Source organism: Porites lutea, chromosome 13, assembly GCF_958299795.1.
Source record: "Porites lutea chromosome 13, jaPorLute2.1, whole genome shotgun sequence".
Classification (NCBI taxonomy): Eukaryota; Metazoa; Cnidaria; class Anthozoa; order Scleractinia; family Poritidae; genus Porites; species Porites lutea.
The window spans coordinates 7830065-7851591 of record NC_133213.1 but is presented as its reverse complement, the minus strand read 5'-3'; the positions used below and the strand labels follow the sequence as shown (position 1 = coordinate 7851591).

The window sequence follows — 21527 nt, the reverse complement described above, 5'->3', positions numbered from 1 at the left end:
ATTCCTCATTTCAGGTCGTTTCGCGGGGAAACCAGTGGTAGCGTCATGAAATCTCAGCTACTTTCAAAGCCTTAGCTAATGCAAGCCTAACAACAAATATCATTAATTAACATTAAGGCAACTAATGCAAGCTCATTAGCGTATTAAACAAAACTAGATATTTCTTGGTACTAAAAACGTCTCCGTAATGTACCTATGTCGTCAGTCAACTAATGCTCTGTTTATATGTGTAACAAATGGAAATAAAAAGAATGCCACGGAGTCAATTCCTAAAACTAACTATGGAAAATAATAAAAAAAAGAATACAGAGAGTGAAAGCAGCACCAAGAAAATTAATTATTAAAAAGAATATAAATGCAATCAAAAGTTCCCAGTCTGCTTTGTTCTCAAAATTGCCTAGAAAAAAATAAAGCACAAGCAGACTAGAGATTGCCTTATAGACATTGTGTAAATGTAAACTAATGAAAAATCTAATTTGTGTTATAATACTTAAGATCCTACCATTGGGCCTAATTTTTATACCAGCCTCACTGTTTCTTAACCCTTTAAACCCTAAGATGAAAATTTGAATTCTCATTTGTTGCCCTTATCATTTCCTACAGAAGTAGTGGGGAGAAGTTGATAAAATATCAAGCAAATTCATCTTGTGTGATCATGTCTGTAATTCTCATGACCACTCTGTCTTACAAAGCATTGATATTACAAGGAGAAATTTGATACTGATCACTCTTAGGGCTTAAAGGTTCAAGAGAATTTCCTGTTGCTTTGGAGTTCTTTTTTAAAATTAATCCGAATGGACAAAATAATTTGTGCACCGATGGGACCTACTAACTTTGAAGTCCCAACAGAGACCAACATCAGTCATCAACTAATTACTAATCAAACAAAAATGAAACAATACCTTCTTGATGCTTGTATACATACTCCTTACTAGAGGATCAGTAAGGAGAATTTGGCAGTTGGTATTAGAACTTCAATGATCAAGGTCATTGTGGTTATAAAATAATGCTTTCCTATTCCTATCCAAACTGTGCTTTGTAAATTGAGCCTGCAAAATTTAGATGCCATTCCAGCTGTAGCTGAAAGTTAGAGAGGCCTTTGGCTGAAAAAAAAAACTTACATTTTTTCTCTTAGCCTTAATAGACCCTGAGTTTAGACATTAATGTTAGTTAGGAGATTTAAAGGTAATATTTTGCTAATGAGCTTGCTTAATTGTAGAGTGTTAATTATAGAAATAAGTTATAACTTATACTGTATCAGTGGAATTCTGATTCTCCAAACCTCTTGATAATTCGAACCAAAACTTGTTTTCCTATCCCCGAAGTCACTGTAATTTTTTTACATTTCTCCTTGGCCTTTCTCAACAAGAAAATGACAAGAAAGCCCAAAGCCCAAAACGAAGCTTAGTGTCTCTGTAACTCTTTGAACTCCAATTTTCTAAAATCTTCGATTTTATAAGAGGTTCAAAAAATCATTAGTTCCACTCTCTTAATATAGCCTAGGAAGCGCAACAATTCCCATGAAAAAGTAGAGTTCCCAGAGAAGGTGTACCTGTGGAAAGAACTATAGTGTGTGGCTTCTACTTTGACAAAAGGAATAACATTTAAGTGAAGCTAAATATTCCTGCCTGTATGATTTATTTTTGCTGTGATCTGGTTGTGACGCTTCCCATGCCTTAAAGATACAAGCAACATTGTGCTGTCAAGTGATCTAAGAAAATGAAAGTCAGTGAATGGACAATGAAATGATAATCCCAGGCAATAAATTATTACGAGAACACTTAGTCCACCCCCACCTTTACTGGCAGCACAATGTTAACAACTGGATAAGATGTAAAACCTTGATTAAGCCCCACCCACCCCACCCCCCAAACCATTTCTTAAAGACTAATTTTGTAACCTGATCCTCTTACATGACATACTCCACAACTTACCTGTAAGGCCATTTCTCTCGCAGAAAATGCAGGAAATGACTTCCATCATACCAATGCAAGATTGCAGGTGGCATTAAAATAACACTTTTCCCCTAATTTTTCTCCTCAATGTTGAGATAATAAGAATCCTTTCTTCATCCCCCTAATTCTGCCCCCCCCCCCCCCCCACACACACACACACACACACCACCACCACCACCTCCACCTCAAAATCCTTTAAACCTCTCTATAAGGTAGATGGGGCTTAATTGAGCTTTTACAGTTTTATGAACAAAATAATATATAAAATAATAAATAAATAAATATCCACACCCACCCAACTACTGGAACTATATCATAACATCATGACAGCTATTATTAATATTTAGCAAGATTTCCTTTGAGCAGTGAAGTACTAAGCCCAAGGGTAGTTAACGTTAAAAAATTTTGGAGTAGGGATGTACCGGCAGGTGCACCCTGAAACCCCTAGCCCATACCAGACTTAAGCGTTCAGCTCAGTTTTGCTTAACCCTACAGTATACTAGACCAAATTGTTCTAAAAGCTAACTTTTGAAAACATTCTTCTCAGATGATTGAATGATATACTGTGTAGCAGATTTTGATAAAGTTGCTAATTCCTGAGGAAAATGTCTTTTATAACTACTTACTACTGACACAAAGTTCTATGAATCCCTTTTGGGATACTACTCAAACAACATACTACTCAAAGGAATCTTGCATTTGAACTTAATATTAATAATATGTAAGTATATGTAGTACAAATGAGCGTCTACATTCATTTTCAAATTAATTTGTCGCCATGAAATTTTTTGGAACAAAATACTCCAATTTGAAAAAAATAAAGACCACTTACTTACTTATTTTAGGAAAACTTTGATAAGTTGATCCCAGTCCAGTTAAAAATTAAACTGGATGAAGACTTATTTACATGAATAAATTATGTCATAAAATTTCAATCTCAGACTTAAAAGCAAAGTTGAGAAAATTTTGTAAGTGACGCTTATTTTGTACAAATATGGTGGCACACACACTGTATAATTATATCATTACTATTGCAATACTGCAGATACCTTAGTATTCCCTCCAACAGTGAATTAAAATATTCTGCCTAATAAAAAAATGCCCTTATTGATTTCACTACATATTCGGCAGAAATGTGCTGAAGATACTAGCCGATTTTTGATCAGACCAAATTAGGTTTTCTTTGTATGTGCAAAGCTCAGTTCAGTCGTTTGAAAACCACTGGTATAGTTAAAAGGAAAAATATTGCAAGTGAATTTATTCACTCTTGTTAGGAATACCATGGATCTGTAAATATGCATGAGGCTCCTAAATTTTGTTGAAACGGTCAATCCTTTTCAGTTTTTGTTTTTGTTTTTGATTTTAACTGCCAAATTAAATGAATTTGTCTAATTGCTGCTGAATGGGGGTTGTGGAACAACAGCTGGGTGAAAAACCTCCCCGTACGTCCACTTGCTCCTAGGAGGAAAACCCCGGGCCAGCTGTACCCCGCATTCAATGACCTCCCGGGCTGGGTCAGAACTATTCTTAAACAAAGTACCTGCTTTGAGGTATGATACTGGCTGTAACTGTTAGCATTGAAAATTATGATTCTATAAAATTAATACTAAACCAGGTATTCATTGTAAGTTGACTTTGATGGTACCATCGTCTAGTTATACCAGCCTCTTCACTCTTGGCTTTTGAACTCCTGCATTGAGCTACTGATGAGTTGTGGACCATGCAGTAATGCCAGATTGGTTGTTCTTCTGTACCTAAGGAAAAAGAATTCATTTTCACTCAATTGGAAACTTATTTGTGACTCAAATGATGACTTTTGGCTTGTAGGTATTTATAGGGAGAGATATTAAAGCAGGGGATGTACCAATAGTATAATGTCTATAAAGATCTGGTCATGAATTCAACCATCTCCCAAAATTAATGTAAATGACGACCTTATAGCATCACATGTACATTCCTAAATAAGACTACAAGACTGACTGCAATGACAAGGATGACTAAGATAACAAGGGTGACTAGAATAACTGGGGTGTCTAGGATGACTAAGATAACTAGAATGACCAGGGCAACTGAAATGACTAAGATGACAAGGGTGACCAGGGTGACTTGGATGACTAGGGTTATTAAGATAAGCAGGGTAACTGGGTTGACTAGGATGGCTGCCAGGATGACAACAGTGAACTAGGGTTGACTGTGACGATAACGATGACAAAAATGGCTGGGATGACTGGGATGCAGGCTTGGGTCACTGGATTGACTGGCATGACTAGGATTACTGTGATGACGAAGACGACAAGGTTGACTGGGATGACTGGGGGTGACTGGGATGATTAGGATGACAACAGTGACTGGGTTGACCTTGATGATATTAAGGATGACTAGGATGGCTGTGATGACTAGGATGGCTGGAATGACTGGGATGCAGGTTTGGATGACTGGTTTGACCAGGATGACTAGGATTACTGGGATGACTAAGAAACAAAGGTTTCCTGGGATGACTGGGATGATTAGGATGACAACAGTGAATGGGTTGACTGTGATCACAAGGACGACTAGAATGGCTGGGATGACTGGAATGCAGGTTTGGATGACTGGAATGACTAGGATAACTGGGATGACTAAGACAACAAGGTTGACTGGGATGACTGGAGTGACTGGGATGATTGGGATGTGATGATTAGGATGACTAAAATGGCTGGGATGACTGGGATGCAAGTTTGGTTGACTGGAGTTACTGGGATGACTAGGATTACAAGGATGATTAAGACTACAAAAATGACTGGGACGACAAGAATGGCAACAGTGAATGGGTTGACTGTGATGATAAGGATAACTAGAATGGCTGGGATGACTGTGATAACCAGGATTATTAGGATGAAAAGGGATAAGAGTCCAGGTTGATTGGGGTGACAGGCATGCCTGGAATGATTTGAATAACTTGAATGACTGGGATGACTAGCACTGTTAGGATGACAAAGACGACGAGGTTGACTGGGGTGACAGGAATGACTGGAGTGACTGGAATAACTATTATTAACGGGATGGTTAGCACCACTGGGATAACTAGGATGACTAGCTAGGGTGACTGGGATGAATGGGATGAATAGGATGACTAGGGTGGTTTGCATGACTGGGATGGTTTTGATGACTGAAATTACTGGAATGACTAGAATGGCTATGATGATTATATGATAACCAGAATGACTAGGATTACTGGGTTGACTGGGATCACTAGCATGACTGTGATGACTGGGGTGACTGGTATGACTAGGGTAACTGGGATGAGTGGGATGACTAGGGTGACTTGGGTGACTAGGGTGACAAGGGGGACTAGTATGACTAGGGTGACTGGGATGGCTAGGGTGACTAGGTTGACTGGGATAAGTGGGATGACTAGGGTGACTAGGGTGACTGCTGGGATGACTAGGGTGACTGGGGTGACTTGGATGAGTGGGATGACTAGGGTGACAAGGATGGCTAGGGTGACAAGTATAACTAGGGTGACTTGGATGAATGGGATGACTAGGGTGACTAGGATGACTAGTATGACAAGGGTGACTGGGATGAATGGGATGACTAGGGTGACTAGGGTGACTACAATACTCAGAGTTTGCAAATTTTATTGATGAGTACAGTCAGTGTGACTTCTGCTTCACAAATTAATTTTGGAGTCATTTTGGAATATTTGGAGTCAAGTATCAGACTTTCCAGCACGTGGTCCCGGCATGTATACACTATCGTGAGGGATACAGAAAGTAGCTGTGGCGGTCAGCTGACCTGGAAAGCTCAAATCCATGATGGCAGTCATCGAGTAAACTTTGATCGTAATTTACCCTCTTCCTGTTTTGTCGTGCAGTATAATTCTTTAATTTCAATGATTTAATTAAGGTTTACAACGTTTACAATTAATGTAAATTGTATTTGTTGCAAAAAATGGTTACTTGAATGACTGGGATTACAAGGGTGACTGAATGGCTTGGATGACTGGGATAATTAATTTGGACAACTAAGTATGACTAGGGTTCATGACTAATATCAATGAGGATGACAAGCCTAGGGTGACTGTGATTACTAGGGTGACTGAGATGACTAAGGTGGCTAGGATGACCAGGATCACAGGCATTGCAACGGTGACTTTGGTGACTAGGATGACTCTATGACTGGGATACAAAGGATAATGGAATAACTGGGATACCTGACGACTAGGATGGCAAGGGTGACTATGATGAACCAGTGATAAGTAGGATAACTGGGTTGACCGGGATCCCCAGTCACAGAACAAAGTGTCTTATACCAGTTTAGAACGTTAAAAAACACTTTTGATACCTGGAATGACTGAAACCACTAATGGGACACTGCCATCCTCAGCTGTCACTTTTGATGTTGTCTCTTTAATCGTACAAATGTTTTGATATCCAACTTGTGATGGGCAAGGAAATTTCCAAAACATTCCCAGATAGGAGGGGTTCTATAAGAGATAAATACAAAAAAAATTCAAAATGCCAAGTATAGAAAGGAAGAATGTAGTTTCCAAACCTTTATATGGATGCGCTTTTTGCAAAAATTATTATGTTTCCTAGCATATTAAATAAATGAAGCCTTGCTTTGATCTATTTACTAACAAACCACAAACCCAAACAAACACCAGAAATATTTCTGGAACAGGTAGCGTAAGGAAAAAAAGACAATTAGGCATGAGAAAAACTAAACCGCAAGCAAAGACAATAAATAAGTTTGTGGTTTTCTGGCAAACTCACGTCTTGACATTTGCTGTGATTGATCATAAGACAACAAACATTCCTGAAATATCTCAAGTGTTCATGGTTTTGTACACACTAGACCATATTTAAAATGTTCTTTTGTGCCATATATTATTTTTATTATATTTATTTGTCAGAGTTTAACAGCAAAATTCATTGAAGATGTTTACAAAAAGACTACAAAAGCCTGCGTGCAAAATTAGATTTCCAAAATCTGGGTCCTTTTATTAGTATATTAAATACAACTACATGCTGTCCAATTTGGATATAACTGGATGAGAAAAAATTCCAAGGACAGACAAAATTGTCAGAGGAAATCTTTTTTAATTCAATGTGATTATTTCCAAATTGGACAAGCTTGTAGTCCTTTTATTTACTAATTATATAGCTGGTTAGTTAATCCAAACTTTCATCAGTTTGGTCTTACTCACATTTTCCTTTTAAGTGGCCCACACAAGAAGTCAAAACAATATATCAGCAAAACAAAACAACATTTTTACAGCAACAAGAAGCCAAAAGCGTTCACCAACAAGCCGTTGTCAGCCACCAAGACATTTTTCGATGTCTTGTCACAGGGACTTTGCATTGATTGGCTAATTTGCATTGCCTATTCTTTTTTCTAGTATTTGATTGGCTCAGACCAGTTGTCCTATATTTCTTAAATTGCACAGTTTGCCTATTAGTAGAGGAAAGTTCCATCAGTCTGGAACTATCCAAATTAATCAATAATTGGACAGTTCATAAAAATTAAAGAATAATTACTTTGACAATACCAGATTAACTAACAGCTACATACTGGTAATTAATAATAATAACAATTAAAATTTGAAGGTAGGTTAGCGCTAACTTGGGGTTGATTTAATTTTTAAAGCTGGTTTTCTTTTTGGCATTTTCTCTGATAATTTTCTTAGTCTATTTTTCGGAGCATCCAATCACCAAATTAGAGAATTAAGGCTTTCATAACTGAATTCAAATTTTGCACTAACCCTGGGTTATCTTAACCCAGCTTAGAACAACCCAGCCATATTAATTATAATGTTTTTGTGACCCGACAACAGCTTTCAGTTGGCCCTTATTCTCAGTACCAGCCCAAGATACATTAAATGAGAGTAACAATCTCAGCAATCTTCCAAATTAGGTCATAAAAAGTGTATAAAACCAAGTCTCTGTAACAAAGACAGGTAACTAGTACATGTACCAATTTTATTATTATTGACAGGATACATACCAAACCAGTTGATATTCCTAGACTGTGATTCTGTTGTCCTGGCTATTTATCCAGTCTCTCAAAAGAATGCAGTCCATTTCTCTGACCATTTTGCCATATTTGTCTTTTTTCTGCTCAAAAAAAAAGTATTTAACCATTTTTATTAGCACACAAACTGGTGATACGATAGTAACTTCTTGTTAAAAATCTCATCCCTCCTTACAATTCACATAAACACCTTATGAACGCAAATAAAAGCATAATAACTTTTCCTAGATGGAAAACATCGACAATTTAGAGCTAACTTGGAAAACATTGACAATAAATAGTTCATAAGCTTGAAAAATGGTGTTTTGAAATTTTAAATAATGATGTCAAGACTTAAGTGCATAAAGGGCCCGAACAAAACTTAAATATTATTGAACAATGCTCCATTCAATTGCACAATAGTTTTAAACTCCCCTGATACTCATTTCTAAAACTCATTTATGGTTATTCCATTATAAAATTCAAGACTTAAGACTTAAGACTTAAGTGCAAAAAGGGTCAAGACTTAAGTGAAAAAAGGGCCTGAACAAGACTTAAATATAATAATTATTGAATAATGCTCCATTCAATTGCACAATAGTTTTAAACTCCCCTGATACTCATTTCTAAAACTCATTTATGGTTATTCCGTTATAAAATTATACATGTATCTGCTTTGAGTCTTGTGACCCAATTATCAAATGAATGCATGATTTGTTTTTAAACCATTCCAGTCCACCAAATCTTCCCAGTAAACCCAGTAAGTCATCCTAGTCATCCCACTTATCCTAGTCACCCCAGTCACCATTAATCCAGCCATCACAGTCATCACAGTCACCCTACAGCTAGCTACCCTAGTCTTAACCATTCTAGTTATCCAAGTTATAAAACTAATCCTCATCATCCTAGTCACCCCACTGGTACTAGTCATCCTTCCCATTCCAGTCACCATCATCACCTAGGCCTACCTTGTCATTCTAATCATCCTAGTTACCCTTGTTATCCAAGTTATCCTAGTCACCCTAGTTAGCTTAGACATCCTAGTATAAACCCTGGTCATCTTTGTCATCCTAATCACCCTAGCCATCAAAGTCATACTACTCATCCAAGTCATCCTCGTCACCCTAGCTAGTCATCCTAGTTATCCCAATCATTCTAGTCATCATAGTTATTCCAGCCATCCAAGTCACCCAGCAATACTAGTTATCCTAGTCAACCCAGTCATCCTCGTCATCTAAGTCATCTGAGTTACCCCAATCATTCAAGTGATCACACTCATTACAGACATCAGAGTCACCCCAGTCATCCTAGAAATCTTAGTAACCCAGTCATCCTCAAGTCATACCACTCACACTCAGTCACCCTTGTCATCATAGCCATCCTTGTCATCCTAGTCATCATAGCCATCCTAGTCACCCTAATCATCATAATCACCCTAATCATCCTAGTCATCCTAGTAATCCCAATCATTCAATACATCACAGTCATTCCAGCTATCACAGTCACCACAGTCATCCCAGTCATCCTAGTCACCCCAATCATTCTAGTCACCCAAGTCCTCCTGGTCACCCTAGACTTCCTAGTCACCCAACACACCATAGTCACCCTCAAGTCACCCAAGAAACTCAAGTCACCCTATTCAACCTTGTCACTACAGCCATTTTAGTCATTTTAGTCCTCGTAATCGACCTAGTCAACACAGTCATCCTAGTCATCTTAGTCACCCCAGTCATCTTAGTCATCTTAGTCACTCCAGCCATACTAGTCACACTAGTCACTCAAGCCACACTAGTCATCCTAGTCATCCTAGTCATCTTAGTCACCCCAGTCATCCTAGTCACACTAGTCACCCAAGCCACACTAGTCATCCTAGTCTCCCCAGCCATCCAAGTCACCCTAGTCACACTAGTCATCCTAGGTGCAGATACTTTAATACCAAAACAGTGTCCAGAGAAGAGGGAGGGCTGGGGCAAAAAACAACTACTATAACTACTGCACTCAAAACTCCTGCGAAAGCACTGTAAAATCACTAAGGCCCTGCTAAACCCCGAGACCGTCCCACATACGATTAGTGAAGGAGACAGCTGGCCAGCATTGTCTCACTTTTAACTTAGCCTAAATTACATTCAGCCACACAACAAGGGAAAAAATTGCTTATCTTAAGTATTGTTTTTGTGCTCTAAGTGTAAAACGTTACATATTACAATTTCCTTTCCTATAATGTCACATCAAGTCTCTTCATTAAACACCGCGTTTTCTGCAGACTCATAACACCAGCAGTCTATACGGAAGGTCTAGAGTGTCTGCGAAGAAAGTACCGAGTCTAACAAAGCCCATACTAATGTCGCCTTCTGCTGAATGCTTTATTTCATGCCTTGCACTTGCACATTAAGTTTATGATGATTTTTCAAAGTGGCCATGGTGTAAAAGCAAAAAAAGAAGTCTCCCTGTTCCTGAACATTGGATTAACAACAGCAAAGAAAAACCCAAAAATATCTGTGATAATAATAAAGACCTTATAGAATACCACAGAAATGATGATAAACTAAATTTGCAAAATTTCATGGTTTCACTGGGGACCATACCCCCAGACCTCGCTAGAGGCTTGCACCGTAGGAACTTGTGTGAGTGCCTTTGGCGCTAAAAAATACTCCCTATTTTCCTTCAAAATGGGTTGCTATCTCGGTACATGTAATTGGGCATGTGACCTTAAAAAATTTAAATTATAACAAAAAACATTTCGATTGTCCACCCCTCCCTGGCTGACCCCTCTTCATCCAAGCCATTCTGAAAGTAGCCAAGTTAACATTCTTATCTAAGCTACTACTATGTCGTTTCCTTAGCTCTAAAATTGCACTGTAAGCTTAAACCGTCATATCTTACCTCTACTGTGATCAGAACTCTCCATGCTTGTGCAAGATCAGTGCCTTTTCACTAAGGACTTAAGCCTTCTTGTTCCAAATAAAGTACCTTCTTTTTATCACATTTAAATGATACAGAAAATAATCAATCACTGAACTGATAGCCTAAGCTCCGTTCTGACAGAATCCGTGCTTTCATTTGACGTTAGTCGGACAAGGGCGCCATCATAGGGCGCCATCTTGGTTTCCCCTGGTCCCCAAGCTCCACTCGGTAAAAACTTAGGCAGATGTTAGGGGAGGGGTGAGGTGAGGCGGTGAGGAGTTGCCATTTAGAAACAGTCGATCAGTTTTACAAACATGTAAAAGCCTCCTCTCATGTCGATTTATCGAATTTAAAGTTCCTATTATGTTTTTTCTCATCCCATATATCGATGTTGCTACATAATTTATGCCGAACCTAACTGAATAAGTTCGACTTTGGAGCGACACTGGCGCGACATCTGATTCAGACGGCGCACCGTGTGTCGTGCCTAAGAAAAGTTCGTCAAAAGTTTGACAGACTCGTTCGAACATAACGCAATTGCCGAATCAAACTAAAACTGCCGTACTAAACTGATTCAGACGCCGGTCTTTTACCGTACTTAATTCATCATTTAGGTTCGGCACATGAGTGGAGCGGCGTCTGAACCGGCTAAGGATTTTAGAAAAAACAAGGGTTTCATTACAATATTCTTGATAATAATGAATAATAATAATAATATATAAATTTAGCCAGGGCTAAAGTCGAAGCTCTCGATAATATTTCAGTATAGTTTGCTAAACAAAATATATAATCGTGTAACGCTGAAGGCGATGTGACACGGGACGATTCGCAACGCCGATTTTTGCGCAACACAGCGTAGCAACGTTGGAACAATGTTAGTCTAATGTTGCAATGATCGATGTGTTGCGTTAAAAATCGTCGTTGCAAATCGTCCCGTGTAACATCGCCTTAAGCGGCAAAGGAAACGAGAACGGTGAAAAAACAACAATAGGTCTAATTAGCAAAAAAGCAACTTTGCACATGCAGCACACTTTTTTGTACAATTGTAACGTTTGTCGTTGTTTTGCTCGACTACAACGTGAAACTCCCTGGTTACACGCTTTATGGAGGAAATATCGTACGTGTTCTTGTTCATTTTTTTTGACTGCCGCTCATTTTCACCCTGGTGGCCGCTAGCATTTCTTATTTTCCCAACCGCCACTACGAAATTTTCAAGTTGTTGTTCCAACAAAAAAATGTCTCCTTTGCATTTTAATTCTCGCTCTGGCTGTCTGTCTCTCTTTTTCTCGTTGAGCTTCGCTGGTCTATTGCCTACTTCCTCTTTTTCACTGTCTCTCTCTGTATTCCACATTTGCGGACATGACAATTAATCTAAGCTTAATACCTTAGACAGCACCGATACAGAAACAATTTCCGTTTTCCGTTTTCGTCTGTATTGACTCATTAGTTGTCTCTGCTTCACAAGACGGGGATGGCGATGCGATTTCCCGCCAGTGATTCTACATTTTCTAGGATGGGTAGATTTACTTACTTTTGGGGCTCCGCAAGCGCGCTTCGCGCGCGCGGAGGTCCTCGAATCATAATATTCGGAGTTTTCTTAGCAATGCATCGATATGACGTCTTTATCTATACCTATTACTTAACTTGCAGTAAATCGTAAAAAAAAAAGGGTAATATCCATAAAAGATAGCGAGTTGTAGGGGCAATGTAACCTCATAGCTAGCACTGCTTTCCATACATGCTTGAAAACGTGTATGAAAGGTTCATAAGTCGTAGTTTCCATACTTGCTAACTTGTAATTCTGGTCAAAAATTCCAAATATCTTTCGAGCCTGCTTTTCTGTAAAAGAGACCTTGGTTTTGTCGTTTGATGATGTTCTTTTCTCAAAAGGAGGCTATTTAGACGATAAAAATGTCATATTACAAAAGTCGAAAATTTTGCATTTTTTAAAAGGGTTAACCCTTGATTCTAGTCAAAAATTCCAAATATCTTTTGAGCCTGCTTTTCTGTAAGAGAGACCTCGGTTTTTTCGTTTGCTGATTTTGGTTTCTCAAAAGGAGCCAGGCTCTTTGGACGATACAAATGTCACTTCACTACAGTCGAAAAATTTCAATTTTTTTAAAGACGTTAACCCATGATTCTGATCAAAAATTAAAGATATCCTTTGGAATACTTCACTGTAAAAGAGAGCTCGGTTTTTGTCGTTGGATGATGTTGTTTTCACAAAAGGAGGCTTTTTATACGCAAAAAAATGTCATTTTATTATAGTCGATTTTCAAGGGGGTAAGGCCGTGATTCGGGACTAATATTTCAAATTTCTCTTGAGGTTGCTTCTTTGTAAAAGAAGAAAAGAAGACCTCGTTTAAATCGTCTGATGATGCTGTTTTCCCAAAAGGATGCTTTTTAGACGATAAAAATGTCATTTTACTATGGTCGAAAAATTTGCAGTGTTCAAAAGGGGTTAGGGACCAGTCATTAATTTGTTGCCTTGATGAAACGGGGGGGTGGATTTTGGGGGGGGGTCACACGCTTTTTAAGAGAACAGATGGGTGATTAGCCTAATTGACAGGCACTAAGGGGGGAACAAAAAAAAAAAGAGGAGAAAATTTTTTGAAGCAGTCAGATCAGTTTATTACCTTTTTGATGATCTTGTTCATAGACGAACTAATATTTAACAATTATTCCTTGAGCCCGAATGGGCTCTGAGTCAATAGGCCGTGAGGCCAAAGGCCGAATGGGCTATTGACTCAGAACCCGGCTTTGTTGTAAACGCTTCTCCTTTAAGTTTTTCACCTTCCTTTGGTTCTCTTTTTCTCTGCGCGATTGTTGATCTTCCCCAATGCGAGATGGAACCTTCCTTTTCAGGTTTATTAGGGTTGTTGCAAGCTTATTTGAGACTTCTTCAAGTTTTTCGTGGAGCACCTTTACTGGTTCTTGAGCTTCATGAAATTATTTCAGCTCGATCGTAGCTTGCCAAGGGTTTTGGAGTATGGTCTTCAATATAAAGGACTTTTCCAGCCTCGTTCCCAGTCGGCCTCGGCGATTTCGGATGTGACGTCACCTGTCAAGCTTGTCGGGAAAATTCGCCTATCGCGCTCGGTTCCAAGCCTCCTCTGGTCACTCGGATAGCGCGAACAGGCCTGGGTACGAGGCTGGGACTTTTCGCTTGCTGTCGATGAATGCTAACAACAGGGTGTCAAGGTGTCATTTGTAGTGATGAATGCTTTTTTGCCGTAAAAAAAGGAAAGAAATGCTTTAGAATACAATGCCATTTGCTAAAATTGATGCCAAGGGTGCTTCCCCTCGTTTTGGGAAAGTCACTTAATAATCACTGCAAAAGGAAAATGCTAAGAGTTCGGAAAACGTTCAAACTGCGTTAATAAATACCGTTCTATTTAAATTCGACAACCGAGTTAATTTGCGTTAACGTTTCGAATACCGCGATAGCCTGTGAACAAGCTCTCTATTTGGAGGAGTGGCAGGCGAGAGCAGCACGCCAAAGGAGACGTGAACGCAAGGGGCGCCAAACTCTAGAATGGAGAGCTTGCTAGCATGCTAATACCGCAAAGTCGATTCATCCTTTCAACGCCGCCATCACCGTTGTAGTAATTCCCTACTTAAGATTGTTGTGAGCCAGAAATTTTGCTACCATGGTGCAGATGGGTTATGTATCAACATATTCTCTTGTACGCATTTTGACATGAGGTAAAAGACCTGTAGACCTACCGATCTCTTTTTACACTATGTTTTTTTTTAACGTGTAGGCCTCGTTTTACCTTGTGAGATCAACACGAGCACTATTTAAGAACCAAGCACAAAGTAGAAAGTTCGACATTGCGCACCTAACACACAACAAATACACTCCAGCTGTTCAGCTTTTAGAGGGAGTGTACCGGGAACTCAGTGCGTATTTATTTACAAGAGTAAACGAACTCTTCCAGAAAAGAAAATGCTAAAGTTTTCGCGAAATGCGTTCCAATAAAACACACTCCTAGCAAGCAGAAGAGGATCGAACTGCACTCTCCGTATACGTAGGACAACAAGAATTTTCGATCTTCTACGCAGAGATTCAGTTAGACAGAACGGTTCTCGCCACGACACAGAACACTAAAACAAATTAAAGTAGCCGTTTCTCTTCAGAATTCTACTAAGTGCAAATCCAACTCGGCAACTGATGAGGTTCGCGTGGAGAACACCCAACGACTCTTTTGTAAAATATCTGTTTGGCCAAGCAAATATTGCCTAGCATTTTCTATTACTTGACGATGACCGTTTTTTTTTTCTTTTTTTTTTTATGTACAATTTTCGAGGCTTATCTGATTAATTTCCTACGATTTTCTGAAGTTAAATTTTTCACATTGCACTCCCCAGGCTTGGAAAGAAAGAAAAACAGGAAACATAAAATTTACGGATTCAAAAATGTGATGGAAAGAGGAATCAAAAAAATTCTCACCTTCGAAATACGTTTAATTGCATCTAAAATATATGTTCGTGAAATTAAAACTGAAGTCCTCATAAATTCGAAAAGACTCAAGTTCGCCTAGGATGACCGAACAGCTACAAATTTCATAGCGTCACTTGGAATGCATTTATTAATTTCTAGATATCTAAATTTAAAGTGCTCTGAAAAATCTTAAAAGTGATTTCAATGGATTTAAGAGGAAACCGTCGTTGGGTGCACGACCCGGACTGGGTACCCGGACTGTTTTAAGCTATTTCAATAGCTATTGCTAAGGAAAGAACTACCCGCTCCAGTCCAGACTCACCGATGATCTTGAGTGAAAAGAAGTTGGACTTTACCATTGTTTAAAAGCAAAAAAAAACTATCTTGACTGAGTCACAATGCAATTCTCCATAGCTGTGAGCTAGACTTGGGGCAGTCTCTCTTTTTCTTCAGATTTAGTAAGGGGAGTGCACGCGCACGCAAGCGTTGAGCGGCGAAGCCGCGCGCGTGGTCATTTGCGTTTCTCGGGCGTTTTGCTCGATAGCCTCGGTAATCGAGCCTATTTGCTCGACTGACCAAGAAAAAAGAGAGACTGCTCGTAGTCTAGCTGTAAGCTGCCTCATTCTTCTAAATTTGGATCCGTTAACCGCTACCCATCCTGCAAATATCAAAACTTTATAACGAGCTAGGCCCAGCGTGATATAACAATGCAGGAAAATATCACATTCACGTACTAAAGAAAATGGCTTAGTTTTTTATATCCTCACAGGGAACCCGAACGTGAATTAGCTAATAGAATAATTAAATGTATTTACGCTGTAGTTTTAGCTAATAAAATAATTTACCTGTGTTCCTGTGTCTTTATGAGTCGTTTCAGAAGGGATTTGAATCCGATCAGAGATGGTTAACATTGCTGGTTATCAAAATGCTTTGAGTGTCTGGCGTGTCGTAAGTAAGACGCTCAACTCGTGACTGAACCGTATTTCCTCGAATAATCGCCAACCCCCCCCCCCCCCCCCCCCCCCACTACTCGCGCCATCTTCTGTTTCTTGTATCCCTCTCTGTCAAGTTGAAGTGGAATTTGATCCAGCAAAACTGATCAGTGACGATTCAAGCTCTGAAAATTAATCAAGGAACCAAATTTGGAACACTTTAAAAGCCCATGTTAAGTTTAATTGTTTTAAAAATATTTTGATTTATTGGGATAACAAACAAAATAATTAGGGCACGACTTCCAGTGGGTAATATTTGAAATAATCACCTTCGCTCGAATAATCGCCTCCTTTTGATGCGAAAAATAGAAATAATTGCCCCCGGCTATTATTCTAGGAAAGACGGTAATAGTTACAATGATAATATTAGAAACGAGAGACGAAATTTGAGCGTCTTATTTACGACACCCCAGACAAGCAAACGCATTTTGATAACTTCAATACGTTCAGAAGCTTCAATACGTTCAGAACACTGCCGCCAGAATTGTTACTCAGACCCGTAAATTTGATCACATTACGCCTGTCTTATTTGACCTTCACTGGCTTCCGTTATCATATTGTTTTCAAAATTCTTTTGCTAGTTTTCAAATCACTTAACAACCTTTCCCCTAGCTATCTGGCGGACAGACTGTGTTATCAATCGCATTCCAGGGTCTTGCGGTCCGCATCTAAGCAGTTGTTAGACCAACCTCGATCAATTACGAAAACTTACGGGGACAAGACTTTTTCAGTGTGTGCCCCTAAACTGTAGTGGAATTTACTACCATTAGATTTGAGTAAGTCACCATCTTTAACTGGTTTTAAGAAAGAATTGAAAACATATCTTTTTAGGCAATTTTTAGAGAGTGGGTCAATGTTTTTGTAAATATTATGATTTTAAGACCTGTAATATAATGACTGTAAATAGATTTTTAATATTTTTTGTGATATGTAAATTATTTCATTTTCTGTTTTTGTTAGTTCAATAACCACACAGCAGTTCAATAAGTACATAACAGATCAATAACCACACCAGTAGTTCAATGACCACACATCAGTTCATTGAGCGTAAATTACATGTAGCTGCGGGAAAATAGCCACAAATACGTTAGTTATTTTTAATAAGAATGTGTAGGATTAAGTAAGTGGTAAATACTCATTTAGCTATGGTACGAGAACTAAATAGATAAATAGCTATGTTACACTGTTATTAAGTTCTAGTGAGCTCACTAATATAGACAGGAACATAGACTGACGTTAATTTAAAAAATTTTTAGTCTGCTCAGAAGGTCTGTCATTCTCGTCAGGGGCACAGTGAACAGACCTGGAAAGAGAGTCAGCGCCGAAAAGGGAAAACACCGACTCGGTCCGGAGAAAACTTCAACTAGAAACCCGACAAAGCGCGCGTTGATAAAGCAGAAAAAAAATAAATAAACAGTTAACGGTGGATGAAACCTTGTTTTTTTACTCTCTTTCCGCACGTTTCAAACCGTGGTACCACAGCTGGCCCAAAGCGCCATGAGCTCAGGATATGAGCGCTATATAAATAAAGTTATTATTATTATTATTATTATTATTATTATTATTATTATTATTATTATTATTATTATAACCAGCAATGTTAACCGTCTCTGATCCGATTAAAATCCCTTCTAAAACGACTCATAAAGACACAGGAACACAGGTAAATACATCTTATTATTTTATTAGCTAATATTACAGCGTAAATACATTTAATTATTCTATTATTTTAATAATACTGTAATAATTAAAATAACTAATACAGTATTCGAGTTCCCTGTTGCTATTCCATCAGAGAGCAAATCATATTCCCCAGAAACAAAAACCACAGAAAATCGATGAGCCTGTCATTCTCTCAATGTGAAACAAGCGGCTTACGACACATTTGCTCAGTCAAAACATAGAACCTTCAATCTAGAGCATACGTAATCTGCTTGCCATTAGAGAAAAAAACATATTGGAACAAGCAGCATTTTGGCATGCGGTAGAAGCCGTTTAGGCCTATGGAACCTCGATAACTCGAATTCCCCTCTGACTTGAACTAGATTTCCTTTCCTCGATAGCACGAATTTCGCGCTAACTCGAACTGTTTTTCGTTTCCCTTCAGAGTTCGAGTTATCGCGGTTTTATTGTAATTTTGAGCGAAATTTGAAAATAGAGGAGTTCAGCCTCACAGGTGCATCATGGGTAATCAAGGCAAGATGGCGGGAAATTAGAAGATTTGTATTAGAATTCAAAGCCTGCTAATTCTTCCTGAATTCATATATTTGATGTTTTTTCTATGAAAAGAGTAACTTACGAGTTCAAAGAAATAATACACTAAATCTTGAGTGCAAATAAGTCCGTAATCAGTTTTTAGAAAACCTTGATTTTCCCATACATTTTCTGTAATTACACGGTACCAAAACTACAGAAAATTTATGGAAAAAATGAGGTTTTCTAAAAACTGATCACGGACTTCTTTGAAGAAGCCTTCTTCTTCTTTGTCCTCTTTGAACTCGTAAGTTACTCTTTTCAAAGAATTCAATTCGCTCAAGTGAATAAAACAAAACTCAGACACAACTTTTAAAAATATTTAAAAATCCAAGATTAAAGCCACAAATATTTCAGAAACAACCACTCTGGCGGAAGATACACTGTCTCTCTCGAATGACGCAAATGAAGCGGGCAGCTTGGTCCACATTGACTGCTGTGTTGTGATTGGTTTGATATAGTCCGGTGCGGAAACGGTCTCATTAAAGCAAAGATAGGCAATCAGAGAGCCGCTTTGGAACATTTGGTGCCGGTCAACTGAAATTAAACGGAGGGGTAATTTTCACCGATCGCCCAGAAAGAGGTAATTATGGCCCCTTTTGTAGTCCTTATGCTTTTCATAGCGATTTTGATAATTTTACCTGGGTCAAAAGGTGTTTGTCTTAAAATTAGCCCCAGTCCCTCTCGCGCCAAGTGATTATTTGAAGCCGAAATTGTCCCTTTTTTTTCAAGATCGGTTAATTTGAGGTTAGTTAACTGAAAAATAAAGCCTAGACAAAAAAACGGGCTTAAGGTTTTAATAAGATTCATAGTTTTCGCTATAAAATAAGAATTTTTGACGATCGTTTAAGTTTCGAACATTTCGCGCGAAACTAGTGTTGGGGGACTACTCAGGCGACTTAGGGAAGAACCCAGAAATCGGTTCTCAGTACCATTTTTAGCTACAACGACGCCAAAGTACAGTGGAACCCGGTTAATAAGGACACCAAGGGGACATGCCATAGTGTCCATATTATCCGGATGTCCGTATTAAGCGGGCTCTAAGATAAAAAGTCAGGAACACATGTTTTATCGATATAAAGACCAAAGCAGACAGTTTTACGGGAACACGTTGTTTAATTTCTTAACTGTAACAGTAACAAGTTCATCTTAAAGAAACCTCACGATCATTTATCATAGTCTCAGAGTAAAATCTTTTAAGTTTTGTAGTATTGTTATTGAAACAGGCACGACAGTGGATTCATTTGAAAAAGTCTGTGACTTTACTTTAAGAGCAATGGCTGCAACAAAAAGCCAAGGAAGTGCCTGAACGTATGTAACAGGAGGCAGAAAGCTTTATTAAAGGACTATACGTAGTGCAAGAGTCAAACACCGGAGGAAGGAGAGACTGTTCAAAATCAAATATGTCACGCTACTTTGTTACTGTTTTTTTTTTTTAGTACTGTTAGTAATAAAATTTTATTCACCCTAAAAAATCTGTCATTATTTGAACAGGGTACAATGTCTACAATTATCACATAATTGTGACAATGAAAATAGACAGTGTGCATATAACCAGTGTCCGTAAAGCGGTGTTGACAATATATGAGAGTTTGTGACTCGGGGCACAGAAAAGTGTCCGTTGTCCGTAGTAACCGGTGTCCGTATAAAGCGGATTAATTTTAGAGAAAATATATGATCTTTTTGTCGGAACAAACGAAACTGTCCGTATAAAGCATTTGTCCGTAGAGCGGGGTTCCACTGTACAACGCCGTTTGAGTACCCAACAACCTGCCGTGATTGGTCAAAACCTAACAACTATTCAAAAGTCTTTGTGTACATAGAAACAACGGGATATCCTTTGTTAGAACTGTGATTAAGGTTGTGGTAATGAGAACTCCAAGTGTCCGTACATTCGGTTATGAAAATTGTATTAATGGGAGTTAACTTTTCGGAACGTGATCTGTTTACTCCGATTGCATAATCTAGATGACTACGTTTTCTGATTATATAAAAGACGCCGACAGAGATCAGTGAAATTACGTTGAAGGTTATTAACTAAAGTGTCCAATGTTCTCTCCGTAAACGAAGTTACGACTCCACAGTTTTTGCTGGCAATAAGTTTCGACTCCAATAGCTTGTTTATAATTATATGTTTTTATATTATCGTCATGATCGTTTGCTCTTAAAGCTATCGGATCAAACTGTTGCATAACACAAGGCACAACTGTTTATCCAAATAGCCAAAACAACTAATTAGACTGGATTAACCGAGACAAAGATTGTTTACTGCCTAAGAGTAAAAGTAATTAAGTACTTCAGGTCCAAACGTGCGCGTTACTTAGCGACAGTCCGATCATCTCTTCTTCACAAGCTTTCAAGGTCAATCACGTTTTCTTAATAGTTTCTAATAAACCTGGTACCTTATAACACCCAAATCACGCAAAACATGAAAAGTAATTGAATAAGATAAATGACCCGATAAATATTCAAAATAGTCCTCGCTGATGTAAAATGAATGATTGATGAATAGTAAAACACTCCATCCAAATATAAAACTATTGAACACTAGTAAAACCGTAAAAGTACGAAATTGTATCCTAACACTTAGGGGGAAAAAACTCAGAATTACGGGCACGCAGGGCGAAAACAAGCACGGTGACCCTATCTTTTTACTGCAGGTTTTGAATGTACTATAAATGGCTGTCATTTGAACCCATTTTGAAAAAAATCTGGAAAATACATCATTTTCAAAGGAATTACCTTAAGTTAAGACAGAGGAGATTATAACATCGATCTCATGCTACCAAAAACTCCCAGTTTGTGGTTCAGTGGAGAACAGCCCATTTACCTCACAAATTTCTCGACCCACGGCCCCGGTCACTCAGCTACAGATTTGTGGGTTTTTAACTGCGGATCGTTTTTGAGTAAAGGGCCCTGGGAACCAGACTACACAAGGTGCGTAATGTGCCCTTTTTTGTCATTGTTGTTTTCCGTCAAGTCTGT

At 38.5% G+C, this 21527-nt stretch overlaps 1 long non-coding RNA gene across 1 annotated transcript; it reads right to left on the bottom strand.

The window, feature by feature from the left end:
• Positions 1-2740: 2740 nt before the first annotated feature.
• On the bottom strand, positions 2741-8053 carry LOC140923698 (uncharacterized). The gene is made up of 3 exons (XR_012164174.1): positions 7944-8053; positions 6282-6423; positions 2741-3709 (listed from the first exon to the last, which is right to left on the bottom strand). It is a non-coding gene; the product is annotated as an uncharacterized lncRNA (long non-coding RNA).
• Between the last annotated feature and the right edge of the window lie 13474 nt (positions 8054-21527).